The sequence below is a fragment of the Anolis carolinensis genome, chromosome 2 (genome assembly GCF_035594765.1).
Source record: "Anolis carolinensis isolate JA03-04 chromosome 2, rAnoCar3.1.pri, whole genome shotgun sequence".
Lineage (NCBI taxonomy): Eukaryota > Metazoa > Chordata > Lepidosauria > Squamata > Dactyloidae > Anolis > Anolis carolinensis.
In genome coordinates this window covers 237,217,934-237,243,233 of record NC_085842.1, presented here as the reverse complement: position 1 = coordinate 237,243,233, position 25,300 = coordinate 237,217,934, and the positions used below count along the sequence as shown (strand labels likewise).

Sequence of the window (25,300 nt, the reverse complement as noted above, 5' to 3'; positions counted from 1 at the left end):
CAAAAGTTCAAGGGATGGTTGGATTGCACCTTAAGATATCCCAAAGACTTTGGTGAATTCAACCAACCAGAGGTGAAGATCACAGATTATCCAAACAGTATATAAGGAATTATTTCAAGGACAATGGTAATGATTATCCAAACACTATGTAAGGAACTATTTCAAGGACAATGATAATGATTTTTAAAGCCACCTCACTTGATATGTGCCTAGTATTTTATTTATGGACAGTGCATTAACATGAACTAGGGGTCAAGAAGGAGGAACTGCAATGCTTTATAAACACCCTAGGCTACTACAATCTGAAGCAAGGGTTCATTCATATTGAAAATGAGGAGTTGAAGAGGCTGATTTTATTGCTCCAGTAAATCTGTTTGTTTAACACAATGACAAAATATTGTGTTCCAAGAATTGCTTACTGTTTGAAAGAAGGGGAGAGGAGGAAGAATTGTCCTCATAATGCTGTCAAGGTCAGGCAGTTTGCTTGTCTTACCATCAATGTAATTGCTGGTCCCATGAAGCAAAACTGCCCGAGGGAAGCATTAACTTCAGTGCCAAGCTTAAAAGGATTGCGTATGTTTTGCATCTTGATTTCCGTTGCCCAATTGGAGCTGTCCTGCTTCCTTTCATGCTTTCTGGTCTGAAAAAAACAACCATGTTGAGTACTTGCTTCCTTAAATGTAAGCTATGAGTCATGGGAGAAATGGCATACATTAAAATATCTTAAACTGCACTGTAGTCAAACTACCAAAGAATAAGTGAGACCGACAGTGGGACATGCATGTGCCTAATGGATTTTATGCTACTAGTTTCTGCTGTGCCTGGTCTCCTAGCCCACGTCAGCAGGTTAGCTTTGTGTGACAGTTTATCCAAGTTGACTTTGCTTCAGACCTATGGTCTGCAGAATTCCCAAGTGTAAAGAACTCAGAAGGAAAAGGAAGGGAAGAGACCTTCTTATTTTCCTACTTTCTAGACCAGGTGTCCTCAAACTTTTTAAACAGAGGGCCAGTTCACAGTCCATTAGACTGTTTTGGTGGGCAGACTATAGTTTGAAAAAGCATGATGGATTCCTAGGCACACTGTATATATCTTATTTGTAGTGCAAAAAAGTTGAAAGAACAATACAACATTTAAAATGAAGAACAATTTTAACCAACATAAATGTACAAGTATTTCAATGGAAAGTGTGGACTTGCTGGTCAAATTAATTAGGATTGTTGCTATTGTGTACCTTCAAGTCATTTCAGGCTTAGGATGACTCTAAGACTAATGTTTTAGGTGGGGGTTGGGTTAATGATTTTGGAGGGTTGCATCCAGCCAGCAGGCCTTAGTTTGGGGACTACTATTCTCGACCATCACCCTCCAACTCTATAATAATTATAAAAAGTTTGTGTGCAAGCCTACTGTAACACCTAAATGTGAGCTAACTAGAACTATATAGCACAAGAGGGCAGGGAAAGACTGAAAGAGTTGGTGAAGGCATCCTCTGAAATCCTTAAATTAATTCCTGGGCTGCAGAGCTCCAAACAAGAATATGTTTCTTAGGGCTTGTCTATACCAGCCAAAACAACTGAAGTGACACAGAAGTCACTACTGGATGTCTACATGATGTTCAGGAAAATCCATTCCAAACCAAATGTTTATTTATAGTCACCTTACAATCATCCATCCACATCAGTACAGTGTTTACATTAAGTTAGGATATAAATTAAAATATAACACCATTTAAAAGATACTTATAAAACCCTACTCTGACTATAGGTTTCAAAAAGATAATGTGGATTTCAAAATTATATCATGTTAAAGACATCTCATCCCATAGTATTTCACCGCTGGATGTCACTTTTTATTTTTATTCATTGATGCACAGAAGTGGACCATCAATCTTGTAATCCTGAGGTCACTGCCCATTAACATATAATCCAATATATCTTTAAAGTTCGAGCTAGACAGGGCTGCCAGCATTTATGGGGCTTTTCATAGATAGGATTCCTAAAAAACATATGCTCTAGTGCAGGAGTTCTCAAACTTTTTCAACCACGGAACCCTATGGAATGTTTATATATCATATATTGTATTATAATAGCAGCAATCCCAGGGGCTATCCAGTCTCTTTCTGCTATGAAAGTAAAGCACAATCAATCAGATGGCCACCCAGTCTTTGTAATAATAATAAGAATAAGAATAATGACAGAAATCCCAGGGTCCATCCAGTTTAACTCCCTTCTGCCATGTAGGAAAAACACGATCAAAGCACCCCCTGACAAATGAGAGGAAAATAGGATTTTGGAAGCAAGCACGGTGAAGGGGAAATGATCTGATCAGTGTGGAAGGTGGGGGGAGAGGCTTTTGGGGATGATGGGGCCAAGGGAGAAAAGCTTTTGGGGACAAGGAAGCAAGGAAAAATGACTTTTGGGTGAGGAAGTTGGGCAAAGACTTTTGGAGGTGAGGAAAGCGGGGGGGGGGGGGGAGGAAAAAGGAGAGAAAGCTTGGAAGGGGAGGGGGAAGAGGGGGAAGGAGGGAACCACAGAGCCCCTCAATATGCTTCAAGGAGCCCCAAGGGCTTCACAGAGCACATTTGAGAATCCCTGCTTTAGGGAATCTATTTCAGCAAGTGGCCAGGGGCAACGCCTCCTTTCACATGGAATTTTGGACTTTGACATATTTTGCACCTTGGCCCAGATCTTTGAATTCAACTCATGATTTTAACATTTTATTTTGTATGTTGACCTTTTATGACTGTTTTTATCAATGTTGATGTTTTATTGTTGATTGATTTGTTTTATTGTTTTGCTTTTGCTTTTATACTGTTGTGTCCGGGCATGGCCCCATGTAAGCCGCCCCAAGTCCCTTCGGGGAGATGGTGCGGGGTATAAGAATAAAGTTATTATTATAATTATTTTCTTATATTTGCTCTCGGACACTTTGGAAGGAAGAGAATTGCATCTGCCCAAAGTGAACAATCTTCTCAGGAAGTAAGTAAAAGCAAGGTGCTGTAATTACTTGCCATCTTAAATATTCTGGTGCTAGAAAATTTAGGTGCCTTCCTGAGCTCTGTTTGCCTTCCTATATCAAAAATTCTTTGATTAGTGCATGGGCTCTATCATCTCCCATAGCTAGAAGAGATTGAGTGGAAAGACCTATCTGCTTCAGACAGCTCTGAGCCAGCTGGACTGGAAATTGTCATGAAGAACAAGGGGGAGAAGGCCTTATGGATTATAGTGACAACTTAAAATTTCAACTCTTTAACGTAGAGTAAACTGGGTTTAGCCAGTTTAGCCCCACACTAAGGAAAGTCAGATGGTGCTCTAGATCAGGGGTTCTCAACCTGTGGGTTCCCAGATGTTTTGGCCTCCAACTCCCAGCAATCCTAACAGCTGGTAAACTGGCTGGGATTTCTGGGAGGTGTAGACCAAAACACCTGGAGACCCACAGGTTGATAACCACTGTTCTAGATTTTTCATGAACTCTAGAGCAGCCCTTAGCTTTGGGCAGAGTGTGAACAGCTTGGCTATCTCCAATGCAAACTGGTTCCCTGTCCACACCAGTCAGTGGTGTCATCCCCTTTTCTTGATGCTCATCAGCATATATGAGCACACGTGCACACACACACACACATATATATATCACTGTGTCATGGCAATGGGACATGTTTCCTTATGCTCATCAGGACAAACATATATAAATACACAATTAAATCATGATGTCATGTTTTGGTGGGTTCCAGAGGATTGGATTGGGTCCTAAAAGCATGAGATTTGCCCTTAAGACTTGAAGTTTTCCACTCCAGATCCTGTAAGCAAAACCAGAAGATTTTTCAAACCTTCTGTTAGCCACCAAGATCTGTTTTGGTCACTGAGGTATCTCTGTGCAGTCTTTTCTTGTTTAAAATGGCCCACAAGAGGTTAATAATTTTTCCCCTAAATAGACAATTGTTTTCATTAGAATTAATTGCTACATTTTGGATTGTTCACTCATATATTTAAGCAGTAATACTGGCAGATTTTTCTCAAGTGTGACCTTTTGACAATCACTTTTTTGGAATGTTGTCCGTTTCATCCCTATCTCTCTACTGCTCACCGAGTCAATGAGAAATGGGGATGATATGTTTGCCAATCAAAGTATAAAATATGGAAAGGTCAAGATAGTAAAACAGCATATTAGGAATAAAAATTATGGTACCTCATTCCCAAGACAAAGTGAGCAATATGGGGGAAAGTATTTCATGACAAAATCTTAGATGAACCATCACAAGTGCTATCTTGTTTCATGCCTGAAAGGTCACTTCTTATTTTCTTTCTTTCTTTCTTTCTTTCTTTCTTTCTTTCTTTCTTTCTTTCTTTCTTTCTTTCTTTCTTTCTTGGGGGGGGGGGTGCAATTTCTATATTCATTCCAAGATATTAGTGCTAGCCTATGCATGTTAATGTATTGTAGACATCAGTAGGGGCTACACCATAGTAAGTGTTTAGGATTGCAGCCTGAGAGCTTGGACAAAAAAGGACAAAGCAAAACAGCATTTAAGGCTGTATATAAAATAAGAGTTAGCCTTGAAATAATAAGAGGGATGGGCAAACACCAGCAGTGTTTTCTCTTCAGAACCCTGAATTCTACTAGTTGAAGCCAGGTGCAAAAGATGCCTAATTAGAAATAAACCATTCAGATACCAGGAATTTATTTAGTATGCTAAGACTTTACAAAACACAATTAAACACATGAAGTTCTACTTTGGCTTATTTCCCCTCATTTTCTTAATTTTGACAACTATCTGTAGGTGGGGAGTGTTGATTGCTATTGTCATTTTAAACAACTACAAGAAGTCTTTGATGATGTTTTTCTTACAATAGGCTACATTTTCAGGACTAGATCCAGATTTATCATCTGCCCATCTTTGGACTTTCAGATGCATACGTACCTGTATAGATTCATTATCAGTAAAATAATGATTTCATGTAAATATTTGCAGTTTCATTAAAGAATGACAACATGACAACGACTGAAAGGAAGAGACATACAAACTAAGGGCCCTTCCATACAACCATATAACCCAGAATATCAAGGCGGATAATCCACAATATCTGCAATGAACTGGATTATCTGAGTCCACACTGTGGATTTTATACAGCCGTGTGGAAGGGGCCCTAGAGAGGCTGCCACAGTTTTCTATAGGACTCTGTTTTCTATATAAATTCAAGAAAATACTACTTCTAAATCTGTTTATGTTATAAGCAATGGGTTGGGTAAAGGCAAATAGAAATGAATCCAATCTGTGCTGGATGAATGTACACTTGTACTCAGATTCAAAGTTTGGGTGTCCTCCTAGATTTGGCCCTGTTGGATGTTTGGGTCTCAACTGTGTTTCAGAGACTGCTTTGCACTAGGCACGTCTGATGTGACATTTGTCCTCCTTCCTAGAGATGTCCATTCCTGTCATGGTGACAGGTGCCCTATTTATATTGTATTTTGGGAGGGTGCCTTTAAAAGAGTTCAGACACTGAAGTTGGTCCTAAATGTCATATGCAGAGTATTGATACAATTCCATTGACACACCAGTTTCAGTGAGCACCAGTCTGCTTCTGGATAATTTTTGGGACATTAATTATAGCCTCGTTATGATCTTTAAAGGCTTATATGATCCAGTTTAGGTTAAGTTAAGGACTTATTCTCCATGGGCTGTAACCATTTTGTAAGGGATCTTTACTGAGGATCTAAGACAGCATTTCCTTAGGAGCCATTTTTAAGCCCTTTAGGTCGCTCCTGTGAGAGTTTTGCTGCCAGCAGACTAGAAGCCTTTTCATTTACACAGGAGTTTGGAAATTGGATCCCTTGCTGAGAAAGAGGCTTTTAACTATTTTAATGCTATGTTTTAACATTATCTCTTTTTGTTTTAAGCAATCAGTCATCTCATGTTTTAATCATATATATACTCTGTCCAATTTTAATTGGATTGTAAATAATCAGATTACAAAGAAAGTGGGCAGAAAAAGAGAAGAGAAAAGGACAGGATTCATAGGATATGAATGTGAAGGTACTCTTATGCATTAATGTGTACATTATTTAAGCTGGTTGTATTTTCAAAAACAAATTTTCTTGAAGTTAACATTATAAAACATACATTCATAAGTAGCTAAAGCAATCAGATCTTTTGACCACTGAACAACACTTTATGACATAAATGTTCTTTAAATAATATATGTGAAATTTAACCAATGGTTAATGTGGTCATATCTAGCAACCTCTTACTTTTGCTAAAGGCATGTACTTTGATCTTGGAAAAAGAAACAAAGAGCATTTGAGTCTACAAATATCAAAGACTTTTGCAATACAAAATTGACACATTGTAATAGATCCAACCAAAAAGAACCATATCTTATGACACAGGAAGGCATTCTCTGGATTACACCAATAGCTATATTTAGATCAAGTGAACAACTTGTATCTAATTAGGCATAATGATGTCCAATACACCCAACACATTATTTTTTTGCTGAAACTAAAAGAGTTTTAAATCTAAAGTAATTTTAGATATTGAAACTCAAGTAATTTTCTGCTGGTTGATCATACAGGACAATTTAACTCTATATTCCTTTTGATTGTCATTTAATTTACATCAAATTTAGTATTTTCTAACAAATATTTTATATATTACATTTGGTTATTTCAGTTCCTCTAAAGATACAATTATGCTCCCTGTGCAGCAGGCTCTGTGTTGTTGTTGTTTTTAAAAGTCAATTCTGACTTTGACATGTTCAGAAGATCCTCAAACTAAAGATACAAATGAAACCAAAGTATTTTTGCTCAGATTAACAGATAAGGATATTGATATTGATGCAAATACAGAAATTCTCTTTAACTACCTGACAACAGTGGTAAGAATTGTATATGCTAGAAAATGGAGAACAAAAGAATTACCAACAAGAGAACAATGGTTAATTGAAATCATGGACATCGACAAATTGACCCAATTAATGCCGATGATGCCAGGGAAACCCAAGAGGACAACAGAATGGCAATTATTTAAAGATTACATAAATATAGAAAGAAAGTTGATAATATAATTTAGGTAGATAATTATAAGGAAAACAGTTAAAAGAGGAGAAAAGGAGAAGCATATTAAGAAAAGATAAGTAAGATAGGAGAAAGAACTGACCACGAAGAGGAAGATTGGAAGACAAACCTTTCTCCCCTACCCCTGTCCTCCTCTTCCTTCCCCCCCCACCCCATGATCCTAGTTTTTACACGCTTTTAGTATCCCACATGCCTACCCCAAGCCATTCCCACACTATCCAATCTGCTCTTTTCATTTCTTCTTAAAAAATACATTCACATAGAAAACTTTCAATAAAAGTTATATTTTAAAAAGTAAATTCTGACTTCTGGAGACTTTGTAGTATTTTCTTAGTAAGAATTAATCAAAGCTTATTTGCCATGGCCTTCCCCTAAGGCTGAGAAACTGTGTCTTGCTTCTATTTCTGATCTGAATCCTGCTGATCTGAATCCTGTAGAAACATCAACTAAGAAGCAGTACTAGGGGGGTCGAAACAAACAAAAAAGTGAATATGATAACAAATATTATGATAGATAGAAAGAAAGAAATATAGATATCACAGGAAAACCAACATCTCAATATAATAGGACTGATAATAGGATATAAAGTAATACAAACTTCATAATAATACAAAGCAGGCTAATACCGAACAGTATAGCTAATTATAAGAAATGTATATATGAGAACAACTCAAAGAACATAGACCAACTAAATCTTATAAGCAATGAAATATAGCTCAATCCTATACAGTAAAGCAATGGCATCTGTGTAGTATATCATAGTTAAATCTAAATGTGGAAGTTCATGTTGAACAAAGGAGTCACAAACACATTGCAATCTATTCCTTCCTTGTGCACAGACCAAGCTACATAGAAGGTTAAATACTTTGTTAAACTACAACTCTCATGATTCCAAAGTATTGAGCCATGGCAGTTACCGTGGAGTCAAACTCCATTAATTCTTCAATGTAGATGCACCCATAGAGAAATAACTGGGCAAAGATGATTTGGCTAAAATAAATTGAAGATGTTCAGGTGATGACCTTGAGGACTTCATGAAAGCCTTACTACATTCTTATCAAGCAATGTTTACATACTTGTTTTCAAATTTTATTTCTAAATTATGGGGAAAAGGAACAGAATGCTGTCCAGGTTTTTTTACAAAAAATATTCTGAATGGACTCTATTGTGCATCAAGTTTACATTTTGTTTTGCTACATATTTACAAAGCCTATAAGCTATATAATAAATATTAACAGATATGCAGTGGAGCAGCATGTTAAATTGCTGAGCTACTGTCAAGGACAGAACGCCACAGAATCAAAGATAACAGAGTTTATTGGATTTACAGAACTCAAAATGCCCGTAAAAGACAAGGGCTAGGCAACACTGGCCTTAAAAAGCAAAAAGGGGCAAGAAAAACATTCAAAAGATAAACCGGATTAAACCGGAGTTTAATCCGGACAAAATCAAAACAGCTTGCTTCAGCCTGAGAATAAACAAAACAGAAACTGGTGAACAAAGAGTTCAAAAGAATGTAACTAATTGGCAGCAGATGCTTCTCTGCTGCCAGCACTATGTTTTGAGTAACTTAGAAGTTACTCCTCCACACAGCAGGCAAGGTTCCAATACAAACACAACAGCCGAGGATTGAAGCAGTAGCGTAGTCCCAGTTCTTTCCGAAGGTCGTAAGGCAGAAGCAGATGTTTGTAGTTCACCAAGTCCAGGTAGGAGAATCCGAGCCCGTAGTCAGTTCAGTCCGTAAATCCAGAGTAGCAGATGGCGTCCGTCAAGAAGACGACGGGAGGTCAAAGCTATTGAGATTAAGCAGAGGTTGCACAAACAAAAGCCCACACAATTCCTCCCGCCGTCTGAACCCAAATTCCAAAACAATTTACGTAGTCAGCACACGAAACACACCCGTCTTCAGGAAAACGTCCCACACAGATCCCAAGCGTTCGTCCAGATTACCTTGCCCAACGCAATTTGCAATTGCTCCCAAACCCCATTTTATGCCAGTTACAAGTCCTCATCACTATCAGCTGCCCTCCTTAACCCGGGCGTTTCCTCATCACTTTCCTCATCAGAGCTGGAACACCTCTGAGTACGCCCCACAGCATCCCCAGCTGTGGATCCCGTCCCATCCCTCCAGCTTGTCCATGGGTCTAGTCCTGAAGGTCCCCAATCCTCTTCCATCCCATCATTGCCAGTGGCACCCAATTCCTCCCTTACCCGAGTCCAATCCATCTCATCCTCTTCCGAGCTCACCACCTCTTCCTCCATTCTCTCTGTAAACCCCTCAAAAGAATCCTCGTCAGATGGTTCTGCAAAGATATCTCGCAGCCTCTTTCTTTCTCGCTCCTCGAGAGTATCTGACTCTCGAGGAGTCTTACGCCCACGCTTCCCAGTAGCAGAGCCATGAGGCTCAATCATAACAGCTACTGAACTTGTGGACTGAAAGGTCGCAGGTCTGAATCCGGGGAGAGGAGTGAGCACCTGCTGTTAGCTCCAGCTTCTGCCAACCTAGCAGTTCAAAAACATGCAAATGTGAGTAGATCATACCTTCTGACGGGAAGGTAATGGCGTTTCATGCAGTCATGCCGGCCACATGACCTTGGAGGTGTCTACGGACAATGCCAGCTCTTTGGCTTAGAAATGAAGATGAGCACCAACCCCCAGAGTCAGAAACGACTGGACTTAATCTCAGGGGAAAATCTTTACCTTTATATCTACCTAGACAAATAAAGGGATGGAAATTAAGTTTAAATATCCCACTATGTCTCAGATGTAAATACTGGGGATTAAGCATGAGGAACTCTGGAAAAAAATAATCTTAAATACGTCTTGATAAGGAAATCTATAACTAAACAAAATACTGCAATTTGTTGTAAGATATTCCTAATAATATGCCGCTAGTTGATATTTTCTTGACAAATGACAACAGTTTCTACAATATAAGGACAGATGGAACTGGACTGATTTGAGTGGTGAAATGTTGGCTTTGATCTTGACTGGACAGATGGATGAAAATCAGTGAGGGTAATCCTAGCAGGGAGAAAATGAAAAAGTTAAAGTCATTTCCATTTGCAGGGGAGGGGGCTCATATTTACCTTCCTGAAAACATCCATATCTGATTCTTGCATCTGGATATATTCCAGTGGGGGCACTGTTTACAGATCTTGCTCCCAAATTCCTGCTCTTCAGTGATTATATACTGGTCAGCTGCAGCACATTCTATTGCAGATGTTGGACTTTTGTGTGAGTTTTTTAATGTGATGTATCAGGCTAAATACACATTCTAGTGTACATTAGGGATGTCATTCTCTGGACACCCCTTTTATCCCACTTCCTTCCAAATTTTCAGGCCTGTGTAGATGGGACCTAAAGTCTGGACTGAACTGATGAATTTGCGTTGAGTCAGGTTTTGAAACGTTAGGTAAGATCTGGACAATTCCTGATTCAGTTTGCTCAAATAGCTAAACAGTGTTATAATACTAAAATTTGAAATTCAAACACTGTCCATAGTCGCTCCCATAATTAAGCAGCCAAAGAGGAGCCAAAAAGACGAGGCCATGTTGACCCATACAATAAATCAGTTCTATCCAATTTCAACCCACAAAGCTTAGTCATGCTTAAAATTAAAACGCCTCTTAATATCTTGACCAAGTCACCCAAAATTGCAGCGGGCATACATCACACCTATATCATTTTCATGTGGATGTTAATATCATGCAAAAATAAATAGTATGTAATGCAAAACAGAGGTAAGGATCCCATGTAAAGTAAAGCCAAGGTTTGAAGAACACGGTCCACCACCATCCTGAAACTCCTTCTGCTCTTGGAACATTTGTGCACAAATGTTGTCCATACTCAAATTGGAAGTAGCTCCACTTTAACTAATGTTGTCATAGTGTGTGGGGTAGGACATAACAATACAGATATTCTTCTAGTTCTATTAAAATGTTATGCATTCCTCCTCTTGATTTCTCTTATTTTGGCTTGATTTAAACAATAAGACAATATAGCATCTTCTATTATTCTCATCCAATAAATATTTTGAGCAGAGGTCTTTCACAGAATTCTATCATGCAAACAGCATATACCATAAATGTGTTGTTGACCTATTTGTCATTAAAATGGCACATCCCTCTCAGATAAGAATGTTGTTTTGTACAGGCTTGATCGTTTTGCACCATCGGAGCCATGCAAAGCAATTAGAGAGCAATGGAGAACAGTGCCCATCTATCTAGTTCAATGGATATGAGTTACACCATTGCCAACTATTGATCTGGAGAGGAGAGAAATCTATCAGTGCAGGAGAAATCCACTAATCAGCATAAAAATCTCCAGGTCAACTGGGTAATAAATACAGACCCAAAAGAGAAATACAAATGATGTAAAGGAAAGAAATTCGAAACCATTACTGATTACCCCATGGCAACGGGAAATTAGAGGATGAGGGTAACTTAGGGGATATATGTCGATAAAGAAAGTATGTGGCCAAGAGACAGGAAGAAGTAAACCCATTTTTTAATCAAAAAAGGAAAAAAAACCAAGAACAACTCTATCACTTTTCAGTGCCAAGTTCTCTTAAAGCTATCGATTTTCTAGTTTCCTTGGCACAAAATTTTAACATTACTGACCCAATTGAGGTAATGAAAAATAATCCCCTTTCTATCACTTTCTTTACTGAATTTGTTAAAAGTATGTATCATAGTCATGGAATTCTAAGCAGCAAACCTGTACATACTTAACTGAGCCACCTTGGGTCCTACTCTGGGAGAAAGATATAATATAAACAAACAAACAAATTGGCTGTAAGTCTCAATGAATTTATTTTGGTATATAGGATTGTCCTTCTCGCCATGCTATTGGAACTAATTTAGGAATTTCAGAAATAATCCATGACCACTGGCCTGTGTGCCACTATTCATATTCTGCACGCATCCAGATTTCCCTCTTACTGATGTCATTAGTTTTTCATATATTAGTTAGCATTTTAAAAAGCTAACATAAACTCCTTATGTGCTCAGCATAAGCTACTGGTTATGGAAGAATGTGCTCTCATATTAACTTCCTAAAAATTTCCACAAGATTAGTTGGTCTCTGTGTATTCCCTAATCAGAGTTTCAAGGCCAAATATCAAAATGAGGCATCAGAAGTAAGTTCCATAGGGCCAAAACATAGAAAATGTTTGGGCTATCATATCCAGAATTGCCCAGACATGACCAGTGAATAACAGCACTTTTTTTTCAAATTCTTTTTTTTTCAAATTCCACACAATTTGACAAATTTTGCTCTTGTGGAACTGAACTTTCATCAGGTTTTATTTTATTTTCCACCTAGCATACATCTGGATTCTTGATCTCTGATTTTGAGAATTTCAGTAATCCAAACCTCTGAGACTAATACATGGCTTGGACTCTAGATATTTAGCTGCTTGCACATTTCACAAATGTTTCTTAGCTTTAAAAAAAGAAAATATATTTTGAAATTCAAATATGAGAGATAACTTCTCTCCATGAGAAAAACAGCCCACCTTTTGCCCAATTGACTCATTGACTTTTCTCCTTGATTTACCAGCTGCCAGGAACATTCAGGTCCAACCAGGTCTTGCCAAGCCTTACTTTCTGATCTCCAGGGCTCTGCCCCTATTGGCAACTGATAATCAGTAATGTTCTAGAGCTAATGGAGAAATGGCAGGGTTAGAAGGACAAAATATGAAGGAAAAAGAAGAAACACAAAATAAGTATTGAATACTTTTTCAGACTTGTGATACCATTTAAACATTTGCTGCATTCCTTGAGTAGAGCCCAGAGCCTGACCAATGTGGATACAAACCACAAAATGACTTTCACTTCCATAATATATGTCACTTTATCCTAATCAATATGCTTCATTATGATGTAAAGCAGCTTGTGTATTTTACTAAAAAGTATCCTATTTCATTAATATCTTACTTCCACTTCTTTACTGGAACAATAATTACACCATGGATGGACTTTTTGTGCAATAAACATTCTAATAATGCAATAATGTGTAATAAGAGTTATTAGTAATTATTAGGATTTTATATAGTTGGATCTGTAATGGTAATATGATATACTTCCCCCCTCCTGCCTCATTATACTTAGGATTAGAAGTCAACACCCTATTTCATTTTAGCTATATATGGTTTAACTACAGCTAGCAAAGGCAGAATCTCTATTCCATGATCTGTCTTTCAGTTCACCAGGAACAACTTTTTTGTATCTGGACTAAATTTGTTTGCCTTCATCCTGTCCATTACTAACAACACACATTGGTTCAGTAATGAGACTGCTTCCTTGGAATCTGATGGAAAGGAGAGATAGTGTTGGGCGTGGTAAGCATATTGGTGACATTGAACCCCAAAACTCTAGATAATCTCCTCCAGAGCTTGATGTTAAATATCATGGGGGCATACCTGAACCCTGAAGATCTCACAAGCTGATGGTCAGTGCATCAAACAGGACTCCCTCAGCATCACCTTCTGGGAGGACTGGACCACTGTAGAAGAGTGAATCCTTACCTTGCATGTTCAGCTTCAGCTGTTTAAATGATTGGATAGAGCTAGCAGGTTGTATTGCATTACACATAGACATTGTAGATCAGCAGTTCTTCAAGTGTGCTCCGTGGAGCCCTTGGGAGTTCTGCAGTTTCTGCCACCCCCCTCCAAGCTTTCACTCCTCTTTCCTGCTCCTCCCCTTCATCCCGCCTCCCTCACCACCAAAAGCCTTTTTCCTCACTCCCCTTGCTGCCAGAAGCCTTTTCCCCACCTTCCATGCCACCTAAAGTTTTTTCCTTGGCACCCAAATCATTTCTCCTATTTCCCTCCCACCTGGATGTTTTGATTGTGCTTTTCCTGCATGGCAGAAGGAAGTCGAACTGGGTGGCCCCTAGGATTACACCTATTACTATTATTATTATTATTACAAAGGCTGGATGGCCAATTGTTAGGGGTGATTTGATTGTGCTTTTCCTGCATGGAAGAAGAGGGCTGGACTGGATGGGCCCTGGGGTCTTCCACTGAAATACTGTTAAATTTATGTTGGCTAAAATTGTTCTGCATTTTAAATATTGTATTGTTCTTTCTTTCATTCCTCTTTTTGCACTACAAATTAAATATGTGCAGTGTGCATAAGAATTTATTCATTTTTTTCAATTAGTTCACACAAACACTCTCCATCCATCTGCTACTGGCCTGGCCTGTCTGTCAAACATAATGCATCAAAAAGTTTGCCCATGCCTGATATATACACATTATATATAATATAATATTTAGTATACTATATAAACATATCTTGTGACTCCAAGAGAAACTTTTGCTTTAAAAAGGACTCTGCGGCTGGAAAAGTTTGAGAACCTCTGCTTTAGGTTCAACAGAACACTTTACCAGGAAAGTTTTCTTTCCTGAAGAAGACAAGTGATGATACCTCTTTGTAAATGTGGTTCAACAGGAAAGTGAAAATAGACTTTGTCCCTGGGGATGTAAGATAAACTGTAAAGTAGAAGAAGAATTCATTCAGGGAAAGTGGCATAAGGAATCTTAACTCTTGAAACTGACTTTTAAAATTGTAACCATAATGGTAGATAATTAGGAACCATCCGCCCTTAGAACAAAAACTATAACAAATTACATTTTCAAGTAACATCCTGAGCAAAAAGTCAAGCATTTTAAAATTCAGAGTGTGAAACCTTCCACCAAATGCATGGTTACAATTTCCAACTTTGAGCAGCAGATTCCTCCTCCTTCTGCTTGAAAAGACCATTGAAGTTGTTGCATTTATTTAAAAGCCCAAGCAGATATTTAAGTGGCTAATAAAAGCCCCCGCTCTGTGACTGCTTCACAGGGTTTGCATAAATATTTTATTCAGTTTTATTCATGGTGGCTTTGTAATTCTCCCTCACCTTTTGCTTTGAGGTTTAGGTTCAAACAAATGCATTCTTGAAGCAAAACTGCTGAGTTTCTAGTTTTGATTTTTGTGAACACCTTGAAAAAATCATATTCAACTTCATGGAAAATCATGAAGTAATCTTGTTTCAAAACCATTAATTAATTGTAGCAAAACATTTTTATCCCCACCCATAAATTCCTGCTAGCAAGAGATAATTATAAAATGAGACATTTTTCAATATAATGTTGGTGCTATAGCTACTTAATTCAGCACTTAGCTCTGGAACCTAATTTTCAGGTATATTTGCACATGAGGTACTAATAAACAAGATGTGCATACAAAGAGTGCTTTTATAAAGTCTGCCCATAGCTAAAGACTGGATCGACTTAGAGAATATGATTCATATCTTGTAATTTTTCATTTTTAGGTTGTACAACATGCCCTCCATTTTTGGTTTAGGTTACCTTTGCCTATTTTATCTATAATTCAATCCTGTTTATGTATTAATCTACTTTTTTGCAAATAAAATCCACCAAATATTGAAAAATTTGAAGTTTTTTTCTCAACATGCATGCTTCATTGCGTACTTGTATTTCAAAATATATGTTTAAATGAATGTGTGATTTTTCAGTTTCAGTGCATTTCTGCATATACCTCCTGTTCCATTTGTTCTGCTTGCATCTGTTTCTGAAAAACTGATTTTTATTCCCCTCTTGGAACTTTGTGTAAATTATCTTTATGCTTTCTTATTAGGTACACATTTACTCAAGTCATCTTCTGATGTAAAAAAAAAGTACATATTTTCCTGTCATCAGCTACAGTATGTTTCTGCCAACCTTTCAGCAATTTTGGCTGTTGACATTTGAAAAATATATGCATGTTTTGTTCTTAGGATATGTACTTCAATATGTTAATAAGAGCAATGCCTGAGTTTACTAGTTTTGGGGAAAAGCTCTCCTAGGAACTAATTCTCTGGCTAAAGATTTCCAGGCTATTTTTTTTCAAATGGACAATTAACTGAAAGTTACTCCAAAAAAGTTGATGAAGCAAAAACAATTATTTCTGTATTAGGAAGACAGAAAAAAATAGCTGTAGAAATCTAATAGAATGGAATGTATTCAATACCAGCCATTTCTCAAGAGAAAAAAGATGCTAAAACCCCTATGCTTAACCATGTGTGGTGCAGCTAAGCTTAAACTAGCTTCAGAGTAACACCCAGATGGATTCTCACCCTCTGATGTGGAGAAAAGTCCAAATAAAGCAGAAAAGCACATTCTAGATTAAGACAACTCAAAATTTCTGCTGCTCTTGTTTGGGGAAACTTCTACAATTTGGTTATGTGCAGGAGAGTCTGATGGGATCTATGGGATCTCTCTCTAGAGCCTGGTGGAAAATCTCTATGGAGTCTCTGGAATCTTTCTCTGTTTTGCCCCTATACTTATCCTGTCTCCAACATGGGAGCTGTCACCTAAAGTGAAAGAAATCTCTGAGTGGGGCAAAGCATGACCCTAATGTTATCCTATGGAAAATTCAAAGAAAAGGCACCATGTGTTTCAAATGACAAGTGCAGAGCCTTAAAAGAGTCTGTGTTCAAAGGGCAGATGTGAATGTGACCTTTGCTTGTTGCCTTTTGTCAATACCTTTAATGACTTAACTGATCCTTTGAGCATACAACGGAGTTGCCATGTGGGTCAAAACTAATCATGTTTAGAGAAGTATAGGTATACCATTTCAAGCCAATTTGGCAAGATCTCCCATTTATTAGAAGTTAAGAACTGACTTCTCTCTTTAATGTAACAATGAAATCATTTCCTTGTCAGCAGGAGCGAAAGCATTTTGTAGGCGTGTACTTTTAAAATGAGGCTTGTCTTATTCCAAAATGGCCAGAGATCCAGAGCCCCCTCCATTTGCCTCTTGTTGCTCAGACTACAGCAGGAAGCATTTCTCTGCCTAAAATCCTATTTATTAATGATAGCTTGTGATGAAGTGTGATTGTATACTTACCATATGGACTACACTATGTGTGGGTTTTTGAGACAAGGTGCACTTGATTTAACAAAAGTCTGCACAGGGATGAAATATATACTATTAAAGAATCTTGAGATACTAACATTATTTTGGTTTTTGTATTTTGATAAGTTGAAATGTTTTGGTATGTTGAAATATCAGGTATTGCATGTAACTGTTACTGAAAGCTATACATCCTTCGTTTCAAAAATTTTGAATTATGAGCAATGGCTCCATTGGGATACATAGTGAGCTTCATCACCTTTTCCTTTTGTCCTGTATTAACCTCCATGAATTTCCCTTGGAATGTTTCCCCACTGCAACTAGGGCTTCAGGCATAATTATCATAATCCTCTGTTAATGTCCCAGGAGGACTCATGGGTCACACAGTAGGCTTGCGCCAGAGCTTAAGAGCCTAAGGGTCTTTTCCTGCTTCTATTAGCTATAACCTGATTTATTCCTAGGAACCCTTCTTTGTTCTTTTCACCATACTGAAATTCTCTGAGGGGTGGATCAATAAATGGATGCAAGCTTCATATCACAGCTTATTAAAGTTTCCCACCAAAGCAGCGACCAGCCAGTGATGACATCAGACAAAGCCCTGGACCAACCAGGGAACAGATCCTAGATGGACACTTTCTGAACCAATCAGGAGCTGGTGCGGGAGTCTTGAAGCTGTCAAAATGTAGTAAATATGCTATGTGTTCTCAATTACAATATGTCAACTCTCTCCACTGACAGCCTCTCTGATCATTGAGAATAAAGCCTCTGGTTTGCTTTCAATCTGTTTGTGTCTCATTTGGCCTTCTGAAGAGCTTGACACACTAGGCCCTGAACCTGCAGTCTTGGCCTAGCTGAAATCACATTACTGAATAATGAGACCATTATGGACCAGGGATACAACTAAAAATATAGCATAGTTCTAATCATCACATGAGGTAAAAAGAAATGCATGACAATTTTTGCCTAGAAGTACACAAAGACTGAAACATTTCTTGGGTGTCATAGTTAATTAATTTATTTCTTTAGAAATGACATCTAAAATTGCATTCATAATATTCTCGACCTTCAAAATGCTTCCCAAAGTGTGCCAATAGCTGCCAGGTTTTTAATTCTATCCAGTTTGTTAGACCAAAGTGGTTAAATTATAGTAGTAGGCTTTGTACAGTGTTTTGGCAAGCTTCATTGATTTCAATGCTACATGATCAGGAGTAGTATTATTTGTCAACCCATCAGGGATGCTTAGGAAGCAGAAGTCATTGTGGGGAACATGAGGGACTCCCACAACTGTTTCTCATCCCTTTTTTCTGCATGCTCCAGAAATCATCAATTTATTTGCATTTCTAAAGGGAAATTCGTAATTAATTTCTTCTTATTACATGGTTTCATGCTAACTTTGACTTGTCACAATCCTATAACTAGGTTTTCTTGGCAAGATATTTTCAGAAGAAAGTTGCTATTGCTTTTCTCTGTAACTGAGAGACTATGTGTTGCCCAATGTGGGTTTTCATGATAGAGCAGTATTTGAACCCTGATCTCCTGGAGTTCTAGACCAAAACTACCCCACACTAGGTCCCTAATCTATTTGTAGTGCCCTTTATCTTAGGGATCTCACAAGATCAAAGTGGACACTAACCTAAGAAATTAGATTAGATTTTCACCATTTCTTTTTTTAAAAAAACCTCCCTTTTATATGGCTTCCTTTGCTGCCGCAGCTGTTGCTTTTCTTTTCTAAACAGAGTAAGGATTGGTGCACTTTAAAATCAACTTGAGAATCAATTATGCAGAATGCTGAAGTGTTTTCTTAATTCAGAATGCACTTTCATAACAGCTGTATTGATCTGCATCTGGTGGACACATCCATAAACAAGATGCTTTCAGGGTAAACCAAGTAAGTAAGTAAGTAAAAGTTTATTTGTATACCACCCTCACTCGCAAAAGGGACTCAGGGTGGTTTCCAATATAAAATCAGCATAAAACATTGCACAATAAAACACTGAAACACTATAAAACGCTATAAGATTACAAAAAAAGGAAAAAAATAACAATTGACTGAAACAATCACATAAACAGAACAATATAATCACTCAAATAACATATGAATCACAGAAAAAGAAAAAGTAAGACCACTGGGATGGAGGAGAGGATGGCCTGGAGGGGCCACTAGAACTAAAATGCAATGTTATATTCTAAGATGCTTTGGGCAGAGGAATAAAGTGCAGTGTTTCAAGTCAAAGAGATGGCCTGTGCAACTACTATAGCTATGGGCTCGGTTATCCAAAGGCGCAGCGGTAGAGCCAGGTTTTAAGCAGCTTTTTGAAGGAAGCCAGGGTGGGTGCTTGCCGGATCTCCTCCGGAAGGGAATTCCAGATCCGGGGAGCAACAATAGAAAACGTCCGCTCCCTTGTTCCCGCCAACCGAGCCTGGGATGGTGGCGGGAGCGATAGAAGGGCCCTACTGGATGAACGAAGAGGTCGAGTGGGTTTATAGGGAGAGATGCGATCACAAAGGTAGGCGGGTCTCAAACTGTTTTATAGGTAAGAACCTGCACCTTGAATTGGGATCCGAAAATGGTCGGCAGCCAGTCGAGCTCCTTAAACAAGGGAGTAGATCTCTCCCTGTAGTTTGCTCCAGTTAACAACCTGGCAGCCGCACGTTGGACTAACTGAAGTTTCCAGGCCGTCTTCAGGGGCAACCCCACGTAGAGTGCATTGCAATAATCCAGTCTAGAGGAGACTAAGGCGTGGACCACCGTGGCCAAGTCAGACTTCACGAGGTATGGTCGCAGTTAGCGCATACGTTTTAATTGTGCAAAGGTCCTTCTGGCCACTGCTGACACCTGTGCATCAAGTGTCAGCGCCGAATCCAGGAGGACCCCCAAGCTGCGGACCTGTGCCTTCAGGGGGAGTGTGACCCCGTCGAGCAGAGGTTGCCACCCAATACCCCGATCAGATATGCGACTGACCTCGAGGACCTCTGTCTTGTCAGGATTGAGCTTCAGCTTGTTCGCCCTCATCCAGGCCACTACAGCGACCAGGCACTGGTTCAGTATCTGAGGAGCTTCCTTGGAATTAGGTGGAAATGAGTAGTAGAGTTGAGTGTCATCTGCATAGAGATGGCACCCAACTCCAAAACTCCGGATGACCTCACCCAGTGGCTTCATGTAGATGTTAAATAGCATGGGGGATAAAATAGAACCTTGCGGGACCCCACAGGTCAAAGGCCAGGGTCCGAGCAGGTATCACTCAGCTTCACCAACTGGGAACGGCCCTCCAAGAAGGACTGGACCCACTGGAGCGCAGTGCCTCCAAAGCCCATCCCAGAGAGCCGTCCCAGAAGGATACCATGGTCGATGGTATCAAAAGTCGCTGAGATGTCCAGGAGAACCAGAAGGGACACACTCCCCCTGTCTAGCTCTCTGTGGAGGTTATCCACCAAGGCGACCAAAGCTGTCTCAGTACTGTGACCAGGCCTGAAGAACCAAGACAAATTTGACACTTTCTGATCAACATTGAAAATCAGGCCTTCCATGCCACTGCTGCAATTGCTGCTACCAACAGCAAAAACAACAATGATGTCTTTAAAACATTATTTTTAAACTGACTTGCACACATTTGTCTTTGGCACAAACTGAACTAAATGAATATTTGAATTAATTTTGTCTACAGCACCCTATCACTGCCACCAGCATTTCTGCTTATTAGTTGCAAACTGCTGATTAATCCAGTTGCTAACTGCATTATACATATATGGACTACACTGGGAATTCATGTGAAAATGAGGTCTCATTTTATTTTGACTGCCTTTCACCATTATGAGTGACAATGTCTTGCTCTTGATACTTCCTAAGTGCCCCCAATGATGCCAAGTGCTAGAGATCAGCTGCAGTAGGCATGCCTATTTCTTTTTTAAAAAATCTTATCGTGCCTATTAAAAAAATATTACCACCAAAGTCATTTATTAATTAATCGGATCACGACAGTAATGCAATTACAGTTTAGAATAGATAAGAATGTATCATGCTGCCCCCTACTGCATTGCTACCTTAAATGCTCCATAATATTGGTAATTGGCCTTAACCACAGTACAGATATTGAACATTGTAAAATATTCTACAATTAATTAACTCCATTCTTAGCTCCTATCTTCTTTTTATCTGAATATTAAAATGGTGAGATTTGCTGATATGTACCAAAGACTAGATTCAGATGAATATTATTAATGAGAGAATGATTTATATAGCAATGTGAGAAATATCAATTTACTATATTTTATTGTCAGATTTCTTGGTTTAAAAATATAGAAATCATCTTTTTTCTTCCTGGTTATATTAGGTTCTTGGAATTATGCTTCTGGAATTATGCTGTGGTTCAGTGAGATGGACTAAAGCTCTCTAGATGAAAATTCTAAGTACTTCATCAAACTACAAACCCCATGACTGCATTGGATTGGGTAAATGATAGCTAAAAGTGGTATCAAACTGCTATATATCTGTAGTTTGGGTACATTATTTGTTTTTCTTGTAGGTATGGATTAGAAAAATGCTTACTTCTCATTTTGAAGCGGGATTACCCAATTTGATGTATTTTCCTAACCACTAACTTAACTTGATTTTCTTTTAGAAATCCATTTATTTCCAAGTTTGCAGAAATGTGATTTATGAACCAAGCCATGATGTACACACATGTGAAAAATGTGCATTCATTCAATATGTGAAATATTGTAGATAATTCATACAAAACCACTTTATTCAACTGTAAAATCTATACAAAAATGTCTTCATATGCAATTTGCACAGAAAAAATGTGTATATTTTGAAAAATGTACATGGAAATACATAATGAATTTCAATCATGGAGGAGTTGGAAGCTGAATCCTTAGCTGTACTCACAAAATTAAATGAGTAAGGTATAAATCTGTTAGAGGTCTGAAGCATCCTAAATGTAAATTCAAAGAAGATACATAGTGCAGAACAAGAAGAGAAATGTGAATCCTTCAGTCAAGAGTTTCTATTTTATATGCAAAAAAATCCTAATCTTTTGCATTTGTGTGCTTGCCATCTTTTTGACATTTCAAGATGGAGTTCCATTGATTAACTCTGGTTTTAAACTATTTTTTATCCTTTTGCCTTGGCATATGTCAGATAAGTAGCTTTTAAAGCACTGATGCTATGATAGTCCTTCTTAGAGGATCAGACCCTCATGCCAAACTAATAATTCCCACAGAATTCAGAAGAGCATAGGTGATAGCAAATAATTCAGAAACATCAAACCAAAAGGAGGAAGTTTTAATTTAAAATTAGGTTTGTCATGTCATCAAAGTAAGTCATACTTGAAGGCATATGTTACATTGCAGAAACCTTCAACTATACCAGCCAACTAAACAACCAGCCACTTACCATGCTGTGGCACTAGCAACCAAAGTAGCAACCACAGTCTCACTTCTATCATCTACCTGCCTGCCTACCTACCTACCTATCTCGATCTCGATCGTTCTCTGTTTATCCCATCTATTTATGTACACATATTTTGTACATCTACAGAGCATCTCCCATAAAAGTTGACACCCATAACAGCTTATAATTATTGGGACAATGCAATAAAAATATATGCATCCTTAACAGAATTAAAGACTCCAATAGTAGGGGTGTTTCTCTGTCATGGACTCAATATAAATCAGCAGTAACAAAGCATGTGTGTGTGTATATTTGCATATATTTGGACACTTCACCTTTTAAAGATACAATGTGTTCCCAAAATGGTATACACCCTTTTAACAGCTAATAGTAGCATGGGTGGCTATTTAAAGGTTAAGTAAAATCATTTCTGTTGGAGAACTTATGTTATAATGATGTAATCTCAGTTATAAATTTCATCTTAAATTATAATTTTAGGTAAGATGTTCAAATTGTCATCCACGCACAAAAAAATATTTAATTCTTTCCTGATTGAAAAGCTCAAACCAAAATGGTACAGCCCTATAGAATAGTCTTAAATCTGTGTGAATTTATAACACCAGGTTACTACTAAAATCTCAGTGAAACAGAGGATTGTCATATACTAGTTCTCCATTGCTTGAGAGCAGGAACCACTGGTTGTCTTAGCATGTTTCTATACAGACACTATAATGCAGTTTGAAGAAGCTCAAAAGTACAGAGTCCACAAAACGTGCACCTCGATTGCTTGCTTCAGTGTGGATTAAGCCATAAATAGTGCATACAAAAACCTCATCAGAAAGTCCAAAATAAGCCAGATAATGCGCTGCAGCTGAACAAAGTATATCCTATGCAGGACTCGAAACTGGGATGATTCCAAACAGGCATGGGTATGCACATCAGTTAAAGAAAAAAAAGAATTTTCCAGCAGTTGTCTATCCACAGATGCTGTAGTTCCTGGGTTCAGTTCAGATTCACAATCAGCAGATATTGTGACCACCCTGCCAGCCTCAAACTGGTCCTGACATATTTGTGTAGGCAGCACTGTACAGCCAAACTGGTTTGCTTTAATCCACTACCAAACGAGATTACAGTATCTGTGTAGAATTGCCCTTAGACCTCCAACGATCATGACCCATGAAAGCTCTCTCTGCTGCAAACAATAGACGGAGAAAGAGCTGATGCCAGAGTGTTGGCCGGCCAACATGGCTGCAGCCAGGGAGTGTAAAACCTGCATCTGCCATTGTGAATTAACACAGAGCTTTAGTGGTGCTGGGCGGAATACCTTTTTTCATTTAAGAGTTCTCTACTTGGACTTGGATATATAAATCCTGATACAAATGGACTCCATAATCCACCAGTGATCATGGAGATCAACAATTAAATAGAGAAGTAGAGCTGAATCACTACTAGGCTAACACCCTCTTCCTCTTTCCTTAACATAAAGATGTTAAACCGGTGGCACAGCAGGTTAAACCACTGAGCTGCTGAACTCTCTGACTGAAAGGTCAGCAGTTTGAATTCAGGGAGCAGGGTGAGCTCCCACTATTGTCCCCAGCTTCTGCCAACCTAGCAGTTCAAAAGCATGCAAATGTGAGTAGATCAATAGGCTACGCTTCGGTAGGAAGAGAACGGCACTCCATGCAGTCATGCTGGCCACATGATCTTCGGTTTAGAAATGGAGATGAGCACCAACCCCGAGTCTGACACAACTAGACTTAATGTTAGGGGAAAACCTTAACCTTTCCCTAAGATTTGTAACCTAGTGTATACCTGAGATATTGTTATATGACACCTATCTTAACGTATGTCTAAGAAAGGGAATCTAGAAATGGGAGTTGAACTTGGCTAGTGAATCCTCCTTTGTCATCTGGATGGAGTTCTCCAGGCTGCTTGTTCTTTAGTCTTAGCATGCCTTCCCCCATCTGCTTCCTCTGTGTTGTTCATTGGCAGGGACCATATGGTTCTAAGCACCTCACTCTCCATACCACACCTCCAATTATTCCAGCATATGCTCTATCATGATATTGTAATTGCAAATATTTTGTACTAGAAATACTACCAGGCATTTCATATGCCATTTGCTTCATTGCATGCATAGCAAACAAAAAAAAATGGAAGAACCCCCTAAACAGCTGCCACATACATTCTACACAATCTGATGATTTGTTTGACTCAGCCTCAGTAATGATTTGCCAGAAGACTAGAAATCTAAGAATATGGTTATAACTTAACATTAAACTGTATGGAACTCTGAGTAACAAAACAGTATTTGCCTAGTAATAGTGATTGTACTAATAGGAATCAAAAAGAGTCTGACATCTTGTCTCAAAAGTCTTGTTGTGTGTTTTCTGTCTTAATATCTTCAATGTGATTATTTCCTAATCCCATTACAAGGAAAATAATAATGTTACACGGGAAAGATAATGATCCCTCCTCAGAACAAATGCACACAGAAGCCAAGCACAGTCTCAAAAGTCACATTCTCACTGAATACAATGAATATTTATGGAATTGTTAGCAAATTTGGCTCCTTGCCATTTGTCTCAGAACATCTAAAGGCTCATAGAATTTGCTACAATAAGTCCTATGGAATGTTTGTTGGAAGAACATTTATGAAATGTGCTAACATTTCTGGTTTTCATTATTTGTAGTGACAAAATAAAACCTCTCCCCACTTCTCATTTAGGTTTTATTAGAGATTGGTAATTTGTGTGAGAGAGGGAGTATACACTTCCACTGCTTGCAGGAACAGCTTAAATAAATATAGAGTATAAAGATGTCTTGTAAATATCTGCAACCCACTATTTTTATAGCTGGCAATCTGGTCAACAGTAAAGAGAAGGGAAAATAACAAGTGGTCTTATTTCTGGTGTCCATGTTATCTTTCCTGTATTCA

General features: G+C 38.4%; 2 long non-coding RNA genes across 2 annotated transcripts in view; one reads left to right on the top strand and one right to left on the bottom strand.

Annotated features, from left to right (window-relative positions):
• Positions 1-17,726, top strand: part of LOC134295856 (uncharacterized) — a 37,814-nt gene extending 20,088 nt beyond the window's left edge. Inside the window, exon 3 of the long non-coding RNA XR_010002437.1 lies at positions 17,432-17,726. This is a non-coding gene — a long non-coding RNA (uncharacterized LOC134295856). The remainder of the gene's footprint in view (positions 1-17,431) is intronic.
• Positions 1-25,300, bottom strand: part of LOC134296599 (uncharacterized) — a 443,110-nt gene that overhangs the window by 171,898 nt on the left and 245,912 nt on the right. The gene's annotated exons all lie outside the window — the stretch shown is intronic.